Source organism: Bos javanicus, chromosome 2 (genome assembly GCF_032452875.1).
Source record: "Bos javanicus breed banteng chromosome 2, ARS-OSU_banteng_1.0, whole genome shotgun sequence".
Lineage (NCBI taxonomy): Eukaryota > Metazoa > Chordata > Mammalia > Artiodactyla > Bovidae > Bos > Bos javanicus.
The window spans coordinates 77,593,597-77,604,549 of NC_083869.1; positions in this window are offsets into that span (position 1 = coordinate 77,593,597).

The window sequence follows — 10,953 nt, forward strand, 5'->3', positions numbered from 1 at the left end:
CCAAATATAGGTATTCCTCTAATGGATATTGGCAAAGTAAATTGAAGAACTTCTAGAAAGGATTCCACATTCTAGGTGTTATTAAGGACATTTGTGACTTTTGGAAAGAGGTGAGCATATTAACAGGATTTTGGAAGAAACTGATTCTAACTCTCATGGATGGCTTGAGGGTACAAGGCTTCAGTGGAGGAAATAATTGCAGATGTAGGGAAACTAGGAGGAGAACTATAATTAGAAGTGGGACCTAAAGATGTGACTAAATTTAATGATAAAGCTCTAACAGAAGAGGAGCTATTTATTATGAATGAGACAATAAAGTTGTTTCTGGTGATAGAAACTGCTCTTGCTGAAAATGTTGAAAAGATTGTTGAAATGATAACAAAGTTGAGACTATAGCATAAACTTAGTTGAAAAAGCAGCAGCAGAGTTTAGGAGAATTGACTTCAATTTGAAAAAAAAGTTCTTCCTTGGGTACTATCCTATCAAACAATGTTGCATGCTACAGATAAATTGTTCATGAGAGAAAAAGTCAATAAATGTGACAAACTTTATTATTGTTGTATTTTAAGAAATTGTTACAACCACCCTAAGCTTCAGCAATCACTACCCTGACAATCAACGTCAAAACAAGACTCTTCAGCAGCAAAAGATTATAACTTGCTGAAGACTCAGATGATGGTTACCTTTTTTCTCAACAATAAGGTATTTTAAAGTTAATTTATGTATATTATTTTTGTGTATATATACACAATCTTTATGTATACTTATGTTATTGCATGTATACTCATAATACTATTGCACATTCAATAGACTACAGTAGAGTGTAAGCTTCTTTGGTGGCTCAGACGGTAAAGGATATGCCTGAAATATGGGAGACCCAGGTTTTATCCCTGGGTTGGTAAGATCCCCTGGAAAAGTGTGTGGCAACCCACTCCAATATCCTTTCCTGGGGAATTCTATGGCAGAGGAGCCTGGTGGGTTATAGTCCATGGGGTTGCAAAGAGTCGGACATGACTGAGTGACTAACACTTGCACTTTTCACCTTTTATATGTACTGAGAAACAAAAAACTTGTGTGACTCACTTTACTGTTATTTGCTTTATCACAGTGGTCTGCAATTGAATCTGCTATGTGCCTGAGGTGTGCCTATGTGTTATGTCCATTTCCAAATCATCAGATATATGATGCAGATTTATCTCCAGTATTCTTACTATGCACCACTCTGCCTCCCAGGTGATAGATGTTCAATACATATATAATAAGGATATTCAATCCTTGGTCCATAGCTCAATCATAGCAATAAGCTCTGATTTTTCATGAGGCTATGGCACTTTAAACCCTTCACTCATAGAGAAGTGACACCAGGATGCCTTAAATATGATCCATGATCTACTGACACTCTAGACTCAGTTGTCTATATCTTTTAGATTCACTATTCTATTTGGGTGTCTCTGGCTTTGTGTTCCTCCCATCACAACAGGGAACAACTGCACTTAATGTCCACACCATCCTTACACTATTCTTAGACAATAAAACTTGATAGCTAAAATGGGACTATACTTTGTTTCCAACCCTCAACAAAAAGGATAAATACATTATATTGTCAAAATGCATTGCCTTTCTTTTCTAGACAACAAAGAAAACAAATTCAAGCTGAACAGAAACATAACTTTATTTTCCACAGTGCTTTCTCAAAAACAAAACAAAACACCTCAAATTGCCTTTTTAAAGTAATTATATGAATAAAATAGAAAATGGATGACTGAGGCAAAACAATTATCAGTCAGTTCAGTCACTCAGTCGTGTTCAATTCTTTGCAACCCCATGGACTGTAGCATGCCAGGCTTTCCTGTCCATCACCAACTCTGGGAGCTTACTCAGACTTACATCCATTGAGTCGGTGATACCATCCAACCACCTCATCCTATGTCAGCCCCTTCTCCTCCTGCCCCAAATCCCTCCCAGCATCAGAGTCTTTTCCAATGAGTCAACTCTTTGCATGAGGTGGCCAAAGTACTGGAGTTTCAGCTTTAGCATCATTCCTTCCAAAGAAATCCCAGGCTGATCTCCTCCAGAATGGACTTGTTGGATCTCCTTGCAGTCCAAGGGACTCTCAAGAGTCTTTTCCAACACCACAGTTCAAAAGCATCAATTCTTCGGCACTCAGCTTTCTTCACAGTCCAACTCTCACATCCATACATGACCACTGGAAAAACCATAGCCTTGACTAGCCTGACCTTTGTTGGCGAAGTAATGTCTCTGCTTTTCAATATGCTATCTAGGTTCAGTTCAGTTCAGTTCAGTTCAGTCGCTCAGTCGTGTCTGATTCTTTGCGACCCCATGAATCGCAGCACACCAGGCCTCCCTGTCCATCACCAACTCCTGGAGTTCACTCAGACTCACGTCCATCTAGGTTGGTCATAGCTTTTCCAAGGAATAAGTATCTTTTAATTTCATGGCTGCAGTCACCATCTGCAGTGATTTTGGAGCCCAGAAAAATAAAGTCTTTCCTGTTTCCACTGTTTCCCTATCTATTTGCCATGAAGTGATGGGACCGGATGCCATGATCTTAGTTTACTTAATGTTGAGCTTTAGGCCAACTTTTTAAGTCTCCTATTTCACTTTAATCAAGAGGCTCTTTAGTTCTTTTTTACTTTCTTCCATAAGTGTGGTGTCATCTGCATATCTGAGATTATTGATATTTCTTCAGGCAATCTTGATTCCAGCTCATTAAATCTTTAATCCAATTTTCTGTTGATGGGTGGGGCTGTTTTTCCTCCTTGTTATTTGACCTGAGGCCAAAGTATGGTGGAGGTAAGGAAGATAAAGGAAATAATTACAGAAACTAAAAAAAAAAAAAAAAGTGGTAATCCTAAATAATATCTATCTCAACTTTCCACCAAGATAAAAATCTTAGATAGCAGATGCTAGAATTGATGTAGGAAATGAAAACTGACTTTTCAGGAGAGAAGGTGTAGAGAAGTGATTAATAGCCCAGGCTCTGAATCCTGATTATGTGTGGTCAAGACTTTTGTTGTTGTTCAGTTGCTCAGTCACATCCACCACTGTATGACTCCATGGATTATAGCATGCCAGGCTTCCTTGTCCTTCACCCTCTCCCAGAGTTTGCTCCAACTCATGTCCATTGAGTCAGTGATGCAATCCAACCATCTCCTTTGTTGCCGCCTCTTTCTCTTTCTGCCTTCAATCTTTCCTGGCATCAGAGTCTTTTCCTTCAAGTTGGCCCTTTGCATCAGGTGGTCAGAGTATTGGAGCTTCAACTTCTGCATCAGTCCTTCCAATGAATATTCAGGGTTGATTTCCCTTAGTATTGACTAGTTTGATCTCCTTGCTGTCCAAGTGACTTTGAAGAGTCTACTCCAGCACCACAGTTGCAAAGCATCAATTCTTTGGCACTCAGCCTTTTTCATGGTTCAGCTCTCACATCCATATAGGACTACTGAAGAACCATAGCTTTGACTATATGGACCTTTTTGGGCAAAGTGATGCCCCTGCTTTTTAATATGCTGTCCAGTTTTGTCATAGCTTTTCTTCCAAGGAACAGCATATTTTATTTTCATGGCTGCAGCCAAGTCTTAGTGTCAACATTTACTAGTTCTGTGACTTTGGCTAAAATGCTTAATTGTATTATGTTTCACTAGACCATCTGCAATACCAAAAATTATCTAGTTTGTTTTCTATGTCTGAGTCTATTTTTATTTAATAAATAAGTTCATTCATATCATACTTTAGATTCCACATATAAGCAATATCATATGACTTTTTTTTCTGTTTGACTTATTTCATTTAATATGACAATCTCTAAATACATTCACTTCCTGAAAATGGCATTATTTTCGTCCTTTTTATGGCTGAATAATATTTCATTGTATATATGTACCAACTTTTCTTTATCCATTCATATGTTGATGGACATTGAAATTGTTTCCATGTCTTGGCTATTGCAAATAGTGCTGCTATGAACACTGGGGTGCAGTTTTTTTTTTTTTCAAAGTATGGTTTTCTCCACTTAGGTGGCCAAGAGTGGCATTTCTGGGTTATATTGCAACTCTGTTTAGTTTTTTGAGGAAAAGCCATACTGCATTTTATAGTGTCTATATGCTTATGCTTTTTCTTATAATGCATATATACATTATCATAGAAATATTTATTGCAATGGGGCCATTTTTTTTAGCCTAGTCTTAACACTTACTACACATCAACTTTTCTTTACTGTTGTCATTGTTGCTCAGTTGCTAAGTCATGCCTGACTCTTTGCAACCCTATGAACTGCAGCACACAGGCTTCCTTGTTTTATACTATCTCCCGGAGTCTGCTTAAACTCATGTCCATTGAGTCGGTGGTGACATTCAACTGTCTCATCTTCTGTTGCCCCCTTCCCCTCCTGTCCTCAATCTTTCCCAGCATTAGGGTCTTTTCCATTCAGTAGGCTCTTCACATCAAGTGACCAAAGAATTGGGGCTTCAGCTTCAGTATCAGTCCTTCCAAAGAATATTCAGGGTTGATTTCTTTTAGGATTGACTGGTTGATCTCCTTGCAGTCCAAGGGACTCTCAATTGTCTTCTCTAGCACCACAATTCAAAATAATCAATTCTTCAGCACTCAGCCTTCTTGTACCTTTATTTTATTAATGAGAGAGGTAAAGTATAGATAGTTAAAGGTATTTTCTGAAGGCAAAAGTGCCATACAAGGCAAGACTCAGATTGTCTGGCCCACACTCCTGATCAAATATAACATCTCTTGATGTTCTGCGTTCAGCCATTTGGAAAACAGAAGGAGTACCATTTCCTTCTCTCTTTTCATAATTTTCGCCACCTAATGCCTCTTGGTTGTGAAGGCTTCCAGAAATCTCACACCCAGACTTCTGTCTAGTGAATGTCCCCTGTACTTTAATTGGAAGAAAGCACAATCAGAGTTTATTCCCCTTCCAAAAATCCTGAAGAGTTAGGCCAAAACTTGATCATTATTTTTAATGTGCTTCTGATCATTCTCATGTATCTACTCTTTGCTGTCACTCACTATACAAAGTACATAGTGCTAGCCTGAAAACTTGCAACTAGTCAGAGAATAAAAGGAAACAAACAATTTTAAAAGTAAAATTGAAGTGTAGTGTGGTAGTAAATACAATACGACTACTTTGAATATATTATGGATATGTATAAGAAGATCCTTCAAATTCAGGGAAAGCTTCTTAGAAGAGGTGACCTTTAAACTGTATACCTAAGCAGTGATCCCCAACATTTTTGGCACCAGTTTTATGGAAGACAATTTTTCCATGGACTGAGACATGGGGGGTGGTTTCAGGATGACTCAAGAACATTACACTTGTGGTACACATTATTTCTATTATTATTATTACATCAACTCCACCTCAAATCCTCAGACTTTAGATCCTGGAAGGTGGGAATCCCTGCACTACAGATAACCAGGTGTACTAACAAGTAAAGAACAGTGCAGACTGAAGAAGTGACTGACTTGGGGAGGGCTCAACTTCTGTAATACTTACCTGTTGTGGTGGTTTAGTTGCTAAGTCATGAAGGACTCTTGCAACCCCGTGACTATAGCCCTCCAGGCTCCTCTGTCCATGGGGTTTTCCAGGCAAGAATACTGGAGTGGATTGTCATTTCCTTCTCCAGGGAATCTTTCCAACCCAGGAATCGAACCTGGATCAACCCAGGATCTCCTGCATTGCAGGCAGATTCTTTATCAACTGAGGTATGAGGGAAGCCTATTACTGCATGCCAAAATTCTCAAAGCTTGGCAGCTTTAAATAATTCTCACATCATTGTTATATAGATTAACAAAATGGGCACAATTTAGTTGATCTCTCTGAATCAGAGAGGTTATAATGAAGGTATTTATCAGGGATGCAATCGTCTTAAGACTTTTGTGTGGAAGTATCAACTTCCAAACTCACTCTCATGACTGTTTTCAGACCTCTCTTTCTTAGGCAGAGACAACACTTGGTTACTTTCCAAAGAGAGCTCAGAATAGTAAAACTGTCTTCCCTAGTTTTCCTGGGAAAACTAGGAAAAAGAACATCCAGAGGGCACCAAACTTGACTTCCTTCTAAATATCGATCTGCTGTTGTTGCTGCTGCTGCTGCTGCTAAGTCGCTTCGGTCATGTCCGACTCTGTGAGACCCCATAGACGGCAGACCACCAGGCTCATCTATCCCTGGGATTCTCCAGGCAAGAACACTGGAGTGGGTTTCCATTTCCTTCTCCAATGCATGAAAGTGAAAAGTGAAAATGAAGTTGCTCAGCCGTGTCCGACTCTTAGCAACCCCATGGACTGCAGCCTACCAGGCTCCTCCATCCATGGGATTTTCCAGGCAAGAGTACTGGAGTGGGGTGCCATTGCCTTCGCCAAATATTGGTCTATTTCTGATATAAAAATGAGGTTCACAGGTGTATTCCAGTATTCAAGATAGACACCTGATTTTTCAATTAGGAATAGTAAAATCCAAAAGGTTAGCAAAACAAAGTACATCATTAAATGTTTGCTTTATAGATTACATTCTGTGGTTGTTTATAGTTTTTCTCTCTTTTTCTTCTTTTTCATTTAGTGCTAAATATGTCCTTGCAGACTTGTTTTAAGAAAATGATATATGGGAAATGATTTAATTTTTTCTATTGCTCTTCATTGTGGAAAATAAAAGTGTTTCACTTTTTTCTTTTCTGTAAAAAGAGAGAGGTGGGAGCACCCAGGTTGGAAACCAGATTTTTGTAACATAATGTTAGGAGTGATATTCCACCATTTCTTTCACATTCCATTTGAACTAGTCTAGTATTGTCAGATAAAATACAGCTTGCTGCTGCTGCTTAGTCAAGTCAGTCCTGTCTGATTCTGTACAATCCTATGGACTGCAGCCCACCAGGCTCCTCTGTCCATGGGATTCTCTAGGCAAGAGTACTGGAGTGGGTTGCCATGCCCTCTTCCAGGGGATCTTACTGACCCAGGGATGGAACCCAGGTCTCCTGCATTTCAGGCAGATTCTTTACCTCTGAGCCACCAGGGAAGTCCCCCAAATACAGTATACCCAGTTAAATTTAAATTTTAGATAAAGAATACTTTTCCAAGAATATTTAAACATTACATGTAGCAAGTATATACTAAAAAAAATGTTTATCTGAAAGTTAAAAATTAATTGGGCATCCTGAATTTTTGCTTGCAAATTCTGGCAGAGTGAAGTTAATAACATCTTATGACTTTTATCAGGCTTCCAGGTGGCTCAGTGAAAAAGAATCCACCTGCAATGAAGGAAATTTGTGTTCAGCCCCTGGGTTGGGCAGATCCCTTGGAGAATAAAATGGCAATCCACTCCAGAATTCTTCCCTGGGAATCCCCAAGGATAGAGGAGCCTAGCAGGCCACAGTCCATAGGGTCACAGAAGACTGGGACATCACTTAGGGACTAAACAACAACAACGTGACTTCTGTCATATTCTATTCACTAGAAGCTAATCCCTAGTCTCAACTCACACTCAAAGGGGTGGAGAATTATAGAAGAGCATGAAAATGAGTATGTTTGGTTCATTGGAGAACATCTTAGAGGCTGCAAACAACAGTAACTAAAGAAAGGTATTTAATTATATCCTTTAAGGTACTTTCTGAGTCTTTGTAGATGCATTCCAATATATTTTCCCTAAACTGTCTTATATATTAAGTCCCCTACATGCAAATGAGTTCTGTTCTGAAAGCATGTTCATAAGTCCACTTTGTTCATAAGTCAAGCAAAATTAGGCTAGATACTCAGCTTACACAATCAGCTACATAGTACAGCACTGTAATAGGTTTACAATATTTTTCACACAAATAATACATAAAAAACACAAAAATAAATAGAACATTTTAAATCTTATAATACAGTACCTTGGAAAGTAGAATAATAGAGTACAACAGCTAGCATACAAGGTCTGGCATCGAGTGAACAGGGAAGGATGTATTGATTGGAGGAGGGAGAGGAGGGGTGAGGTAGGATTGAAGGATCTTCAGTAATAGGGGATGTAGGGGAAGCTGCAATTTCACTCACACATGATACACACATTCACATCTTTGAAAGTTCTCAACTTGAAGGTTCATATGTAGGGGACTTACTGTACTTTCACCCAAGTGCCTCTGTCTAAGAGGTTTATATTAGTCTGGTAGGAATGCCATTAAAAAAGACCACAGTTTAGAAGGCTTAAATAACAGACATTTATTTTCTCACAGTACAAGAGGCTTGAAGTCCAAGATCAAGGTGCCAATGAGGTTGGTTTCTGGTGTATCTCCTTTTCCTAGACTGTCAACAATCTTTTTTTTCCTGGGTTCTCACATGGACCTTCCACACACTTATGACTTCATTTAATCTTAATGACTTCCCTAAAGACCCTATCTTGAAACATCAATACAACCTTACTGGGGGATAAAAGTTTCAACATGAATCTGACATGTACAGTTCAGGCTATAACAGGGTCTTTCACAACAATAGGACAAATCAGTGTGGCTCAGACTGCAGTGTCACAGCCCAACCCATATCACTATTTAAAAAGAGAAAGTGTTTCCTCTCCTCATTCTGGGCATGGAGGCTGCAATATAGAAAAGGCACCTTTGACTTTCCTTTTGCCTCAAATCAAGCCTGAACAGAAATCACATGAAATATATTTTAGCAGCTTTGCAAAATAAAGCATGTTTGTGGAGAATTCTCTGCATGCTTCACAAGGGATGCAATCATGTTTAAAGTCTGTTTATTTATATTTTATGATGCACAATTTATGCAATATGATAACCTAAAGGTATTTTTATGACATTTAATTTAGGCAATTTGATAGCCTAAAGGTTAATGTTGAAAGTCAGGCACGAAGAAAACTCCCAGCAATTTAGCACTCCCTTAGGAACTCTGTAATAAAGCCAGCATACAAAACAGAAGTATAAAAGTGATATTGCTTGAGTAGGGAGTTAGAGCATTTGGATTTACACCTAAGGGTGTTTAATATCATAAGCTTATTGGCAGGGATTGGGGTTCAGGAAGGTCTATCAACAGTGTTCTCTCAGTCACTCACTGCTGAATCTGATATGAGGCACTTTTTTTATCCCCTCCCCTTATGTAAATATACCAGATTAACTTCTTTTTAGGCAAAGCCTCCTGGAGTAATGCTTTCTCTTGGCTGAAACTCCAAATGGAACATTTACTATGAATGTTAACTGCATGCCTGGCATTTTATTCTGAAAGAAACTCAGGGTTTCATTCCCTCTGGCAATCTAGAAAGAACTGGGGAAAATTCAGAAGCTGAATAAACACTTCCAGGAAAGAATACTGAATAATAAGTGTAGGGGGTCTCATCTATTGGGTTTAGAGAGTGGGATCTCATGAGACTTTGAAAAATAATACAATTAAGTGGGTCAAAATTCTCTTTTAGGCTATAATTTCACATTTGCAATGACGCAAAGCCAGTCCATAATGATGTCAGCTAACTCTCCAGTCCTCCCTCCGTTTCCTTATGTTTCAAACTTAACTATGTTGTTAGTTATTTTCTGAAAGTACCATACACTCTTTTTCACAGCCATGCCTTTGAAGATAACTTTCCATTGCTAGGAATGCACAGCTCCTTTTTAATTGGCTGACTCTAAATAAGCCTCTACAATTCAGCTAACTTGTTAATATCCCTAAAAGGCATTTCTTGTTCGATACTCCTCCACTTTCCTGGGTTAAAAAAGCTATTTATTCTCCTTCCTCCCATAGAAATGTGTTCCTACCTATATTTTAACATATATAATTGTGTGTGATTGTTTGCTTCCTTGCTTATCACTCACTTTCAAATAAAATGGTACATAATACATAGCCCTTTGAACACAGGGATGATTCTACTTGTGGTTGCATTCTTAACTGATAACTCCTAGTGCAGTGTGTGATACATATAGATGCTTAACAATTTTCCTAAGGACATTATAAATAAAGGATTAAGCATTTTAAATTTCTAACTCTTTGTAGTTGTAGTCAAATATTGTCAAATCAGTTACATTAGTCATGACAACAAATTATATCATGCAACTCTATAGAAATATGTCAATCAGGACAATTTATTGATCTCTGAAAAATAGCCCTTTGCATTATGTGCTAAAAATCTTAGCAGATTATTCTGGTCTTTAAAGCACTTATACTATACTTGGAAGTAGCCAACACATATTTCACTAAAATTATAACTAAAATATAGCAGTAGAGATTTACTGTTTTCTTAAATTGTACTAAGCACTGTGGTAGGCAGAAGATAAACTATTCATATATGTGACCTAGGCCTTACCCTTAAGAATTTAACATTCTAGTCTAGGATATAAACAAGATACAAAGGATTAAAATATTTTTCAAGAAGTATAAACCTTATACTAAAGGATCAACTCTAATGACAAAGAGAGAGCTCATATTTTTCCTTGATTCCTCTAGCTTCAATCCTAATGATTTGATCAGTAGTTCAATTTCTTTCTAGGCAAAACATTTGCAGATATAATTGATCTTCTGAATTCTCTTCCATATCTGGAAGAACACATTAAGGTTGTGTCAACCACAAACTGGCACTTGCTATGGTCACTTGCCATCTGCTTCAACAAGGATTAAGTCATGTGCTGCTGTGGCTGCTGACCTCCAACACCTCCTGAAGGAGTTCAGAGCAGAAATGAGGCAGTCTATGTCATCAGGTCACAGGACTGAAGTGACTTAGCACATACCACATGTTCTCAGAAAACTGGCAGAACAGGTCTTCAGGTAGTTAGATATTCTCAGGAGCTGATTTTATGAGTCCAATTTTTCTATCTTTTTATTTCTAGAAAAACACTAAGACGCTTCATGGTGATGACTATTTCTCATGACTAGCAGAAGCTTCCTCTTCAAAAGGGGGAAATGACTGAAAGGGATACACATGGGACTTTCAAGAGTGATGAAAATGTTCTATATTAC